The 13,790-nt window shown below is 42.7% G+C and overlaps 1 pseudogene; it reads left to right on the top strand.

Annotated features, from left to right (window-relative positions):
- The first annotated feature begins 237 nt into the window (after window positions 1-237).
- LOC105479172 (small ribosomal subunit protein uS19-like) lies at window positions 238-726 on the top strand (annotated as a pseudogene).
- Window positions 727-13,790: the final 13,064 nt, after the last annotated feature.

Genomic DNA, 13,790 nt, shown 5'->3' with positions numbered 1-13,790 from the left:
GTTACCATGGCCGCTCGGCAACCTACCTGTAAACGAAGCCACTGTTTGATCCCAGAAAACTCCCAGTTAAATCACAAATCTGCTGTTTTTCTGCAGCCTGCGAAGAGGATGTATCACCTGAAGCGAAAAATTGTAAACAACCTAAATGACTAAGGGAAAGGGATTGGTTGCACAAACGATGATTCCATCATTTCAAGTAATATTAGGTGGCCATTAAAAAATATAAATCATTTTTCTGAGGATCCGGCAAGATGGCAGAGGTAGAGCAGAAGAAGAAGCGGACCTTCCGCAAGTTCAACTACCGCGGCGTGGACCTCGAGCAGCTGCTGGACACGTCCTTCGAGCAGCTAACACAGCTGAACAGTGCGCGCCAGCGGCTGTGGCTGAAACCAGGACTGCGGCGGAAGCACCATTCGCTGCTAAAACGCCTGCGCAAGGCCAAGAAGGAGGGACCGCCCATGGAGAAGCCGGAAGTGGTGAAGACTCACCTGCGGGTCATGATCATCCTGCCCGAGATGGTGGGCAGCATGGTGGGCGTCTACAACGGACCTTCAACCAGGTGGAGATCAAGCCGGAGATGATCAGCCACTACCTGGGGGCGAGTTCTCCATCACCTACAAGCCCGTGAAGCACAGCCGGCCCGGCTTCAGGGCCACCCACTCCTCCTGCTTCACCCCCTCAAGTAGTGGCTCAGCTAATAAACGCACACGTCTCAAAAATAAATAAAATAAATAAATAAAAAATATATATATAATCATGAGGATATATATATAATCATGAGGAGATATATACATATATAAATTCGTGAGGATTATGTGGTGACTTGGAAATATGTTTATATTATGATGTTCAGTGAAAATATAAAATCTCATCTCTGCCATGAGTGCAGTGGTAAAAACTATATGTACATCTGGATAAAGAAAAACACACCAAAAAAGGGAAAAAATGAGGTGGGAGGATGGTGGGTACAATTTCCTCTCTCATGTATTTCGGTATCTATTCCTGCTGTTTGTGCACTAAGAAAATCGTTTTAAAATCTTGCTCACTAACCTATCATGCACTTTCACCTTCCCCCAAAGAGGAAAAAGCCTCATTCACTGAAATGTGCTAGTGTAGCTCCTTTGCTTATTTTGATATCAACTTTTCAATCAATATTCTCAGGAAAAGATACGATTATTTTAAGTTGAAAGCAAACCACAGATGAACTCAGTTCCCTGGTCAATTCTCCTCCCAGTAGGTGCTGACAGTTAAAAGCAGCTCCTTAAGGGTCAAAAACAGCTCCTTAAGAGCCAAACCCTGCAGTGAGGCCTGTAAACAACTTAGATTCTTCAGGTGCTCGCAGCGTTTGAATTCCTGGATCACCTGCGGCAGGCTCACCTGAAGTAGACATTAGAGGTGGGGCTGTTCTGCACCAGGAACAAAGCTACTCAAAAATTCTTGGCTCTTTGAATTTGGCTGAGTGAACAGGAAAAATAAGAAATCATCACTTTAAAATGACCCAGAATTTCAAGAGCCACTTTAATGCCATTCCTGCCACCAACTCATTGTGTAAGCCTAAGCACATCACTCAGCCACTCTCCAGACTAAGGGAACAGATTGTAGCCTGCCTGTAAATGGCTGATGGACAGAAAAACATGAAAATGATGGTGCTAAGCACTTTGCAAATAGGAAACAGAGTCCATTTGAAAGAACCTGGGATCTGGAGTCAGAAAGTCTCCAAGCCAAGCCAAGATCTGCCACGCATGAACACTGGGATGTTAGGCTATTCGTTTCTGAGTCTGTTTCCTCAGTAAAATGGGGATAATACTCTATGCAACTGGATTGTTTTGACATTTAAGTGAGTTTATGAGAAAAAGCTTTGTAAATTGTAAAGCACATGTATTAGTTTTTAGGATTGCCATAATAAAATTCCACAGACTGTGTGGTTTAAACAACAGAAATTAATTTTTTTTTTCACAATTCATGAGGCCAGAAGCCTGAGATTACGGTGTCAGCAGGGTTGGTTTCTTGTGAGGCCTCTCTCTTTGGCTTACAGACAGCCGCCTTCTCTCTGTGTCTTCCCATGATCTTTCTTGATGTGTGTCCGTGTCCTAGTTTCCTCTTCTTGTAAGGACACCAGTCATATGGAATTAGGTTCCACCCAAATGACCTCATTTTAACTTCATTACCTCTTAGAAGACCCTATCTCCAAATACAGACATATTTTATTTGTATTATTTTACTTGGCTTTATTATGCTTCACAGAAACTGCTTTTTTCACAAATTGAGGGTTTGTGGCAACCAGCATTGAGCAAGTCTATTGGCATCATTTTTCCAAATACATGTGCTCACTTCATGTGGCTTTGTGTCACATTTTGGTAATTCTCATAATATTTCAGACTTGTTCATTATTATTTCTGTTATAATCTGTGATAAGTGATACTTGATGTTAAATTGTTTTGGGGTGCCATGGACTGTACCTATATAAAATGGCAAACTTAATTGATGAATTTGTGTGTTCTGATTGCTCCACTGATTGGCTGTTCCCCAGTCTCTCCCTCTCCTTGGGCCTCCCTGTTCCCTGAGACACAATATTATTGAAACTAGGCCAATTAGTAATCCTAATATGACCTCTAAGTATTCAAGTGAAAGGAAGAGTTGCATGTCTCTTTCCACCAAAAACTAGAAATGATTAAGCTTACTGAGGAAGGCATGTCAAAAGCTGAGATAGGCCAAAAGCTAGGCCTCTTGTGCCAAACAGTTAACCAAGTTGTGAGTGCAAAGGAAAAGTTCTTGAAGGAAATTAAAAGTGCTACTCCAGTGAACACACAAATTATAAGAAAGCAAAACAGCCACCAGGTGTGGTGGCTCACACCTGTAATCCCAGCATTTTGGGAGGCTGAGGTGGGTGGATCACGAGGTTAGGAGTTCAAGACCAGCCTGGCCAACATGGTGAAACTCTGTCTCTACTAGAAATACAAAAAAATTAGCTGGGCACAATGGCAGGTCAGGAGTTTGAGACCAGCCTGACCAACATGGAGAAACTCCATCTCTACTAAAAATACGAAATTAGCTGGGCGTGGTGGCACATGCCTGTAATCCCAGCTACTTAGGAGTCTGAGGCAGGAGAATCACTTGAACCCGGGTAGAGGAGGTTGCAGTGAGCCAAGATCGCACCACTGCACTCCAGCCTGGGCAACAGAGTGAGACTCCATCTCAAAAAAAAAAAAAAACCAAACAGCCTTATTGCTGATATGGAGAAAGTTTGAGGGGCCTGCATAGAGGATCAAACCAGCTACAACATTCCCTTAAGCCAAAGCCTAATGTACAGCAAGGTCCTAACTCTCTTCCATTCTGTGAAGGCTAAGAGAGCTGAGGAAGATGCAGAAGAAAAGTCTGAAGCTAGCAGAGGTTGTTTCATGAGATTTCAGGAAGGAAGCCATCTCTAAAACACGAAAGTTCAAGGTGAAGCAGCAAGTGCTGATGTAGAAGTTGCAGCAACTTATCCAGAAGATCTGGCTAAGATTATTGATGAAGGAGCCTGTGTTAAACAACAGATTTTCAATATAGATGAAACAGTCTTGTATTAGAAGATGCCATCTAGAACTTTCATAGCTGGAAAGGAGAAGTCAATGCCTGGCTTCAAAGTTTCAAAGGACAGGCTGATTCTCTTGTTAAGTCCTTAATGACTAAGCAGCTAGTGACTAAGTTAAAGCCAATGCTTATTTACCATTCCAGAAGTCCTAGGGCCATTGAGAATTATGCTATTCTACTTGGCCTATGCTCTAGAAATTGGACAACAAAGCCTGGATGACAGCATATTTATTTATAGGATGGTTTACTGAATACAGTGGACCCATGAACAATCCAGAGGTTAGGGACACTGACCCCCACCACAGTCAAAATTTGTGGATAACTTCTGACTCCCCTAAACTTAAGTACTAATAGTTTACTGTTGACCAGAAGTCTTACCAATAATGTAAACAGCCGATAATACATATTTTGTATGTTATATGTGTTATATACTGCATTCTTACAACAGAGCAAGCTAGAGAAAATAAAATGTTAGTAAGAACATAATAAGAAAGAGAAAATGTGTTTATTATTCATAAAGATGGAAGTGGATCATCATAAAGGTCTTCATCCTTGTTGTCTTCATGTTAAGTAGGCTGAGGAGGAGGAAGAGGAAAGGTTGAGCTTGCTGTCTCAGAGGTGGCAAAGGTGGAAGAGGCGGCAGAGGCGGAAAGTGAGGCAGAAGAGGCAGGCACGCTCAGTGTAACTTTTACTGAAAAAAATCCATGGATAAGTGAACCTGCATAGTTCAAATCTGTGTTGTTCAAGGGCCAGTTGTATATTAAGCCCACTGTTGCGACCTACTGCTCAGAAAAAAAAGATTTCTTTCCAAATATTACCATTTATTGACAGTGTACTTTGACATTCAAGATCTCTGATAGAGATGTACAAGGAGATTAATGTTTTTATGTCTGCTAACACAACATCCATTCTGCAGCCCATTGATCAAGGAGTAATTTTGACTTTCAAGTCTTGTAATTTAAGAAATACATTTTGTAAGGCTATAGCTGCCCCAGATAGTGATTCCTCTGATGGACCTGGGCAAAGTAAAAGTGAAAATCTTCTGAAAAGGATTCACCATTCTAGATGTCACTAAGGACATTTGTGATTCATGGGAGGAGGTCAAAATATCAATATTAGCAGGAGTTTGGAAGAAGTTGATTCCAACCCTCATGGTTGACATTGAGGAGCTTAAGACTTCAGTGGAAGAAGTAATTGCAGATATGGTAGAAACAGCAAGAAAACTAGAATTAGAAGTGGAACCTGAAGATGTAACTTGAGAAAAGAAAAACAGCTCAGACCAGAAAGACTTACACCTACCCATGCCTGGGGGTAATTGTTGAAAGACATTTGTTTCTGAGCAGCTGCCTCACCCATGATCTTCTTGTTCCTGGAATTTGTGATACAAAGGACAATGTATAGCCAATGAATAGCTTATGTTATTTTAATGTAAATTCTTGGTAAACACCTTTGGAACTTGCTCTTCTTTTTTCCTTTAAAAACCCACTTATACCTGCTGCTAATTAGAGCATGTGTTCACGGCAACTTGATTCTATGCTCCTGTGTTGCAATCCTCAAACTTGACCCAAATAAACTCTCTACTTATACTAATTTTGCCTCATTTTTTTCCTCCAGGTTGACATTTTGAATTGCTGCAATTTTATGATAAAACTTGAATGGATGAGGAGTTGCTTATCATGGGTGAGCCAAGAAAGTGTTTTTTCATGTTTTTTTAGATGAAGTTCACTCCTGGTGAAGATGCTGTGACCATTGTGAAAAGGACCACAAAGGTTTTAGAATATTACACAAACCTAAAGCAGTGACAGGGTTTGAGAGGATTGTGTCCAATTTTTTTTTTCCATCTGTGGGATATGATGAGGTTTCTCTTCAAATAATCTGATCAATCTTTTATTCTTTAATTCATAGTTACACCCCCCGTTTTTTTTCTCCTTTTTTCTCCTTTTTTCCTTTTTGCCTTTGTTAGGTACACAGGCATGCCACAGTACCAATCGTTATCAGTACCAGCTCACATTCCTTTCCTTATTTGGAAAGAGGACTAACTTTCTAGCTCATTACAGACACCCTTTCCCTTCCTCTCTACTTTCTTTTACGTGCCCTTCCTATCTAAAAAAAATCAAATGTTTAGCCAACCGGGATTAGTTTAGATTGGACGACCCGACCCCGGCCAATGAGGAAAGGGCACAGGGGCAGGACTTGCATCAGGAATAAAGGCTCTCGTGCCCCTTTGTCCAGGTGTGCTCTCATGGCGACTGGCCAGGGAGGCACCCCTCTGCGCAGAAGTAAAATTGCTTTGCTAAGAATCCTTTGTTTGAGTGTTCGATTTCCTTAGGATTTTAAGCCTTATTCCTAACACATGCCCTCAAGAATTTATCCTTTGAGGCCGGGCGCGGTGGCTCACGCCTGTAATCCCAGCACTTTGGGAGGCCGAGGCGGGCGGATCACAAGGTCAGGAGATCGAGACCACGGTGAAACCCCGTCTCTACTAAAAATACAAAAAATTAGCCGGGCGCGGTTGTGGGCACCTGTAGTCCCAGCTACTCGGGAGGCTGAGGCAGGAGAATGGTGTGAACCCGGGAAGCGGAGCTTGCAGTGAGCCGAGATCGCGCCACTGCACTCCAGCCTGGGCGACAGAGCGAGACTCCATCTCAAAAAAAAAAAAAAAAAATAGAATTTATCCTTTGAATTACAAAAACAATCCAATAACACTCTTCACGTTATTTAAAAATGTACAGTGCAGCCGGGCACAGTGGCTCACGCCTATAATCCCAACACTTTGGGAGGCTGAGGCAGGCGGATCACCTGAGGTCAGGAGTTCTAGACCAGCCTGACCAACATGGAGAAACCCCATCTCTACTAAAAATACAAAATTAGCTGGGCATGGTGGCGCATGCCTGTAATCCCAGCTACTTGGGAGGCTGAGGCAGGAGAATCACTTGAACCCGGGAGGCAGAAGTTGCAGTGAGCCAAGATCACGCCATTACACTCCAGCCTGGGTAACAAGAGTGAAACTCTGTCTCAAAATAAATAAATAAATAAAAATTTAAAAAATGTACAATTAAGTTATTATTGACTATTCTCATCCTATGGTGCTATAAAATTGTAAGTCTTATTCATTCTGTTTTTTGTATTAAATACTTATCAACCATCTGCACCTCCCCTCGAGTTTCCTAACACCCTTCCCAGCTAGTAACCATCCTACTCTCTGTGTCCATGAGTTCAATCGTTTTGATTTTTAGACCCTACAGGTAAGTGAGAAGATACAATGTTTGTCTTTCTGTGCCTGGCTGATTTCACTTAACATAATAATCTCCAGTTCTATCCATATTATTGTGAACGACTGGATCTCACTCTTTTCTTTTATGGCTGAATAGTACTCTATATGTATATGTACCACATTTATTATTTATTTATTATTTTTTTGAGACAGTCTTTCTCTGTCACCCACGCTAGAGTGCAGTGGCATGATCTTGGTTCACTGAAACATGAACATGACTCAACAGGCCTATCTCCCTCCTGGGTTCAAACAATTCTCTGCCTCAGCCTTCCAAGTAGCTGGGATTACAGGCATCCGTCACCATGCCTGGTTAATTTTTTTGTAATTTCAGTACAGACAGGGTTTCACTATCTTGGCCAGGCTGGTCTTGAACTCCTGACCTCATGATCCACCTGCCTCGGCCTCCCAAAGTGCTGGGATTACAGGCATGAGCCACTGTGCCCAGCCCCACATTTTCTTTATTCATTCATCTGTTGATGGACACTTAGGTTGCTTCTAAATCTCAGCTATTATAAACAGTGCTGCAACAAACATAGGAGTGCAGATATCTCTTCAATGTACTGATTTCCTTTCTTTGGGGTTTACTTTCAATAGGATTGCTGGATCATATGGTAGCTAAATTTTTAGTTTTTTTCAGGAACCTCCAAACTGTTCTCCATGGTGGTTGTACTTACATTCCCATCAACAGCATATAGGGTTCCCTTTTCTCCATGTCCTTGTCAGCATTTGTTATTGCCTTCTTTTGGATATAAACCATTTTAACTGGGGTGAGAGGATATCTCATTGTAGTTTTGATTTGCATTTCTCTGATACTCAGTGATGTTGAGCACCTTTTCATATGCCTGTTTGCCATTTGTATGTCTTCTTTTGAGAAATGTCTATTCAGATCTTTGGCTCACTTTTTATTGGATTATAAGTTTTTTTCCCTATAGAGTTATTTGAGCTCCTTAGGTATTCTGGTTATTAATCCCTTGTGGGATGGGTAGTTTGCAAATATTTTCTCCCATTCTGTGGGTTGTCTCTTCACTTCGTTGACTGTATTTGCTCTGCAGAAGCTTTTTAACTTGATGTGATCCTACTTGTCCATTTTTGCTTTGGTTGCCTGAGTTTGTGGGATATTGCTCAAGGAATTTTTGCTCAGACCAATGTCCTGGAGATTTTCCCCAATGTTTTCCTATAGTAGTTTCATAGTTTGAGGTCTTAAATTTAAACCTTTAATCCATTTTGATTTGATTTGATTTGTGGATATGGTGAGAGATAAAGGTCTAGTTTCATTCATCTGCATATAGATATCTACTTTTTGCAGCATCATTTATGGAAGAGCCTGTCTTTTCCCCAGTATATGTTCTTGGCATCTTGTCAAAAACGAGTTCACTGTAGTGTGTGGATTTGTTTCTGGGTTCTCTATTCTGTTCCATTGGCCTATGTGTCTGTTTTTATGCCAGTACCTTGCTGTTTTCGTTACTATAGCTCTGTAGTATAATTTGAAGTCAGGTAGTATGATTCCTTTAGTTTTATTCTTTTTGCTTAGGATAGCTTTGGCTATTCTGGGTCTTTTGTAGTTCAATATATTTAGGATTTTTTTTTCTATTTCTGTAAAGAATGCCATTGGTATTTTGGTAGGAATTGCATTGAATCTGTAGATTTTTGGGGGTAGTATGGACATTTTAACAATATTGATTCTCCCAATCCATGAACATGGAATATTTTTTCCATTTTTTTTGGTGTCTTCCTCAATTTCTTTCAATTGAGACCAATTTTGAAAGACGTTCTGGTTAAAATGGTATCAAAGTCTGGTGTGGTGGCTCATGCCTGTAATCCCAGCACTTTGGGAGGCCGAGGTGGGCGGATCACAAGGTCAGGAGTTCGAGACCAGCCTGGCCAACATAGCAAAACCCTGTCTCTACTAAAAATACAAAAATTAGCCGGGTGTGCTGGTACGTGCCTGTAGTGCCAGCTACTCCAGAGGCTGAGGCAGGAGAATCACCTGAACCTGGAAGTGGAGGTTGCGGTGAGCCAAGATCGCACCGTTGCACTCTAGCCTGGGCGACAGAGTGAGACATTGTCTCCAAAAAATAAAATAAAACGGTATCAAACAGCATCTCATGCTATAGAGAAAACTTTCGTGAAAGGAAGAGTCAATCAATGAGACAAACTTCACTGTCTTATTTTAAGAAATTGTTACAGCCCAGCTTTCAGCAACTATGACTGCGATCAGTCAGCAGTCATCAATATCGTGGCAAGATCTTCCACCAGCAAAAAGATTACAACTCCCTGACAGCTCAGATGATCATTAGCACTTTTTAGTAATAAAGTATCTTTTAATTAAGGTATGTTCATTTTTTTCTAGACATAATGCTGTTGCACACATAGTAAACTACAGCATAATATAAACATAACCTTTACATGCACTGCAAAACCAAAAACAAAAAAAAAATGTGTGTGACTGGCTTCATGGTGATATTTGTTTTATTGCAGTGGCTGAAACTGAACCAACAATATTTCCAAGGTAGGCCTGTTGAGTCATGTTCTGACGTATTGGGGTTTAGGACTTCAATATATGAATTTGGAGACACAATTCAGCCATAACAACACAATATAAATATTTTTCTGGACTTACCTGGTACTTCTCATGATGGGCATTTAGGACACAGTAGGAAACAGCCTTGTTGACCATTTTTCCACTACACCATCATGGCGAGAGGCACCAGGAGAGAACTGACAGCACTCTGAGCTTACTCTCTAGCTGCTGTGGGGCCAGGATCTTCTGCGGCTGTGGGCCTCCAGTCCCACTCAGCAAATAAATGAGCCATATTCCCTTTGGGTTTGGAATGCTTTTCTGTAGGAAAGGAGTAATCAAATACTTAACAGCTACTAACTGTTAAGTATTAACAGGGGGAAACAGGTGTGCATGGGCTGTGGGCATTTGTCTCTGTTTACATTTGTGAGTGTCTTCTGGAACAGCCCATCCAGGCCTTTTAAGGAGCTTTCACCAGCTAAAGGAAAAAGCTACCAAAGGGGAGGCCAGGTCACTTTTCTTCCAAATTCTTCCCAAATTATTTACTTTCATCTGCTGGGAAAAGACCTCAACAAACATTTATCAAGGACCTCTTTTGTGCCTGAGGCTGTGCTGGGTCTGGAAGGAATGTACTGCTTCACTGGGCCTGTTTAGTAAATACAGACATTGCTCAACCCACAAGGAGGAGAGAGAGCCCGTGGGTTCAGGAGCTGGGAATGCACTTGTGCCAGCAGAATGGAGGAGGGCCCTGGTCAGGAAGATAGGCTATTTAGTGCTGCTATGTTACTTTTTATTTTGTCTCTTTACGGATGTAAGGAAGAGACATAGCCACGTTACCTGCGAGCCATCCCTCAGTGGCACAGAATCCCATCCTCCCAACATTGCTGCGTCCCAATGCTTCCAAGGTGGTGGGGGTGAGGAGAGGGTTCAGTGCTTTTCATGGAATCTGGATTTCAACTTAAGGCCAATAGATTTGCCCTCTTTCTGAATGTCTAGAATTTATCCTAGCAGAGAGAGGATCTAACTGTGTCAATTTATCCCTCTCCAAAACGGAGCTCTCCTATCTGCCAGAAGCAAAGGACATTTGTTGTTTTTGCCTGCCCAGCTTACCTCCCACTTCTCTTGGAAATAAAACCATACTTTCCTTCCTCGAACCCATTCTATGTGGTTCAGGTGGGGCCGACCTCACCTCCCGCAATGCAGGGAGGGTGCCCTGTCTTTAGTCTAGCCAATAGGAGTAGTCCTCTAGCCCTTGTCACAGTGATTGGCACAGAGCTGGGCACATGACGTAAGCACAGCCAATCAGAGCCTGCTTCAGGCATTGATGTGGCAGCCGGAGGAGAGCAGTTCTGCCCTCCTCTTGGATAATATGCTCTAAGGATGGCTTGGAGCTGCTCGCAGCCATCTTCTCCAGTGGTACAGGGGCGCAGAGGACACTTTCATCATCTGGAGAAAATGAAGTCAATGTACAAAGAGAAATCGCAGAGAGATGGAAAGCTAAAGGCAACCTTAAAGACAATGTTTGAGTCCCTGGATCCATCTCTTCTTAGGAGCTAATACATTTCCTATGTTGCTTATATCCCTTTGAGCTGGGTTTCTGTCACTGGGATTGGAAAACTGACTGTCGCAGCAGCAGGGTTTTGTACTGAGCCTCCTCGGAGACAGTCAGCATTTCTCATGCTCGGCACATGGTGTTTACCCTTGGCTGGAGCCCTGATTCTCATTAAACTAATTATGGGCAGAGTATGGGGACTACATTCACTCAGAGATCAGGGCACAAAGCATTGCAACTTTATGCAGAAATTACTACTGAGGACCACTCCCCTTGGAAGTAAGCTGTGGACCAGAGAGTCATTTCACACTTAAACCCTTCCCTCTTTGTCTTTGGCCTTTAAACTCTGGTTTCTATTCTTTACTTTCTGAGTGTGTATTTTCAAATCACCCCTTTGTGGGGAGGTCTACAGGAACATCCCAGACTCCATAGCAAATGCAGGAAGGTATTTAACTTGCATGACAGGGTTTCCTATGGTTTGGACTGCAGAGGAATACTGCACTGCATGCATGAGCATGGATGGTGGGGTCAGATGGAATGAAGATCTTTGGCTTTGAGGCAGTGTAACCTGTCTGCCTTCCTCTGCCATTGTGAGTTCCTCAATTCACGTTACCGTCAACCTCGCCTCATGTCTCCAAATTACCCTGTGGTCCATTGGCCATTTTATATGCATGTCATTCTAGCCTCAGAACATGCCAGCTCCCTTCCCTTAATGTCTTATTGTCTCTATGAATCTAAACTTGGGGGAGTCTACTGGATTATCTTGCCCACGACCATAGCAGTTTTTTTTGTTTTGTTTTGTTTTGTTTTGTTTTGTTTTTTTTGAGACAGAGTCTCACACTGTCGCCCGGCTCGTGTGGTATACAATGATGCGATCTTGGCTCACTGCAACCTCTGTCTCCCAGGTTCTAGCGATTCTCCTGCCTCAGCCTCTGTAGCTGGGATTACAGGTGCCTGCCACCATGCCTGGCTAACTTTTTTGTATTTTTAGTAGAGATGGGGTTTCACTATGTTGGCCAGGCTGGTCTCGAACTCCTGACCTTGTGATCTGCCCACCTCAGCCTCCCAAAGTGCTGGGATTACAGGCGTGAGCCACTGCACCCGGCCGACCATAGCAATTTACATGTGGGTTTGGTTTGGGATTGAGGGTCAAGATCCACTGAGGGACATGGCTTCTCTTCCAGTATTTACTTTTGTTTGCAAATGAGTACATATTCTGACTCCGACTCCGAAGTCTTATAAAGCTTTTCTAACTCAATTTTCAGAGGTAACAATAGACACAATAGACTCAACCTGAACATTTGATTGGCAGTATCCTCTGTTTCCTTTTGCATAAGATACCTGTGTCGTTTCTCCTCCGCTAAGTAATTGCAGCAGCTTTGGTTTTTCTCTCTGCTATGTGACACAGCATGAAGGTTTGGACAGGAGTTTAACTATTACCCTTTAATGTTTTTGTTGTGTTACTGTCAAATTGTGTCTTCTTAAAGGTTACTTCCTGTCCTGTCTTAGGAGCAGGAGAAAAAAGTGGCTGTGTGCCTTATGCCCTATCTGTATAAAATGCCTTTCATTATTGATAAAGATACACTATTCCAGGAGACTCACCTATTTAACCAGGTCAAGAGCTGGAAACCTTTCTCCAGTCTGTGTTCAGCCTCTAGCCCCACAGTGATGTGAATACAAAGCAGTCTTCCTTGCAGGCGTTCAGCACACAGGCCATAAGCCAAGAGCAGTGGATGGCACACAGAAGGAAGAGGCTCACTTTCTGCTTTATCATTTGGGATTTGAGCGGACCCAGAGAAGGAACGCCAAGGAGAGGACCTAGACTCGTAACCCCCACATGCCACCCTTTTGTTTCTCCTAAGATTAAAAATGCTTATCACTATTTGAGGTTCTGTTAATGTGCCAGATACTTCAAGTGCTTGAGATATGTTAGAGAATATGATTCCCATTTTATACATAAACAAACTCAAAGATGTTGAGAGAATACCTGAAGAAGTTAAAAGGCTGTCACGCAGCCAGAGGTGACCCTGGGCTTTTGAGGGCTGGCAGGTGGCAAGCACCCAGGTGAGAGCTGTGGGGTGGCCTGCAGACCCCGAGGAGTTAGAAACAGAGATCTTGGGACAGGCTCCAGGAAGGTGACCTGTGTGAGAACCTCTCTAGTCTCCCGTGCTCCTGGGAGAGGCAGCTCAAGCGCAAAGCCAGAGGCACCCCCCAGTGGGGTGAGAGAGGGGCGTAGATCACCTTCCAGAAACAGCTGCCAAGTGGATGTTAAATTTTGTAGGTTTTCTTGATTCCATTTGTTAATATAATCTTGTGCTCATGGGTGTTAAAAGACGTGGGCCTGAGGTAACACTCATTTGGTTTATTGTAATAGTTACTCCTGGGGATTACACATGCTAAACAAAGCAAAATATTCACCAAGCTCTCAATCTGAGCTCCTTGGGTCAGTAAGCAGAGGTCACCATCTTTTCCTAGTCCCACTGGTGAGTTAAATTCTGGAATGGCTCTGAATTATCAATATGTCAATAAAATGTCGGTAAGCCAGGACGACATGCTGTTGCAGTATTGACTGTCGGATCCTAAAGCAAAAACATGTTTTAATTGTTTTTTGCCAAGTGTAGGGAAGCCAGTAAGTAGAGACCCGGATTGAGAGGGTTAGAGATTGCCACCGATCTTTAGTTTTCAGTTTTGAGAGTCTTGTAGCGTTGTGGAATCCATTTCTCATTTTCACCCACAGAATTTATATCAGAGTCAGAAACAGGAATGTGCAAAGGGAAATATCCGAGAAAACAGGCTGTTCCAGGCTTACCTGGTAGGGTAGGGCTGGTGCCCAGGTACAATCATTGGCCAGTGTAAACATATTTGAGTCAGCT

Source organism: Macaca nemestrina, chromosome 1 (genome assembly GCF_043159975.1).
Source record: "Macaca nemestrina isolate mMacNem1 chromosome 1, mMacNem.hap1, whole genome shotgun sequence".
Classification (NCBI taxonomy): Eukaryota; Metazoa; Chordata; class Mammalia; order Primates; family Cercopithecidae; genus Macaca; species Macaca nemestrina.
This window is presented reverse-complemented; position numbering and strand designations above follow the sequence as displayed.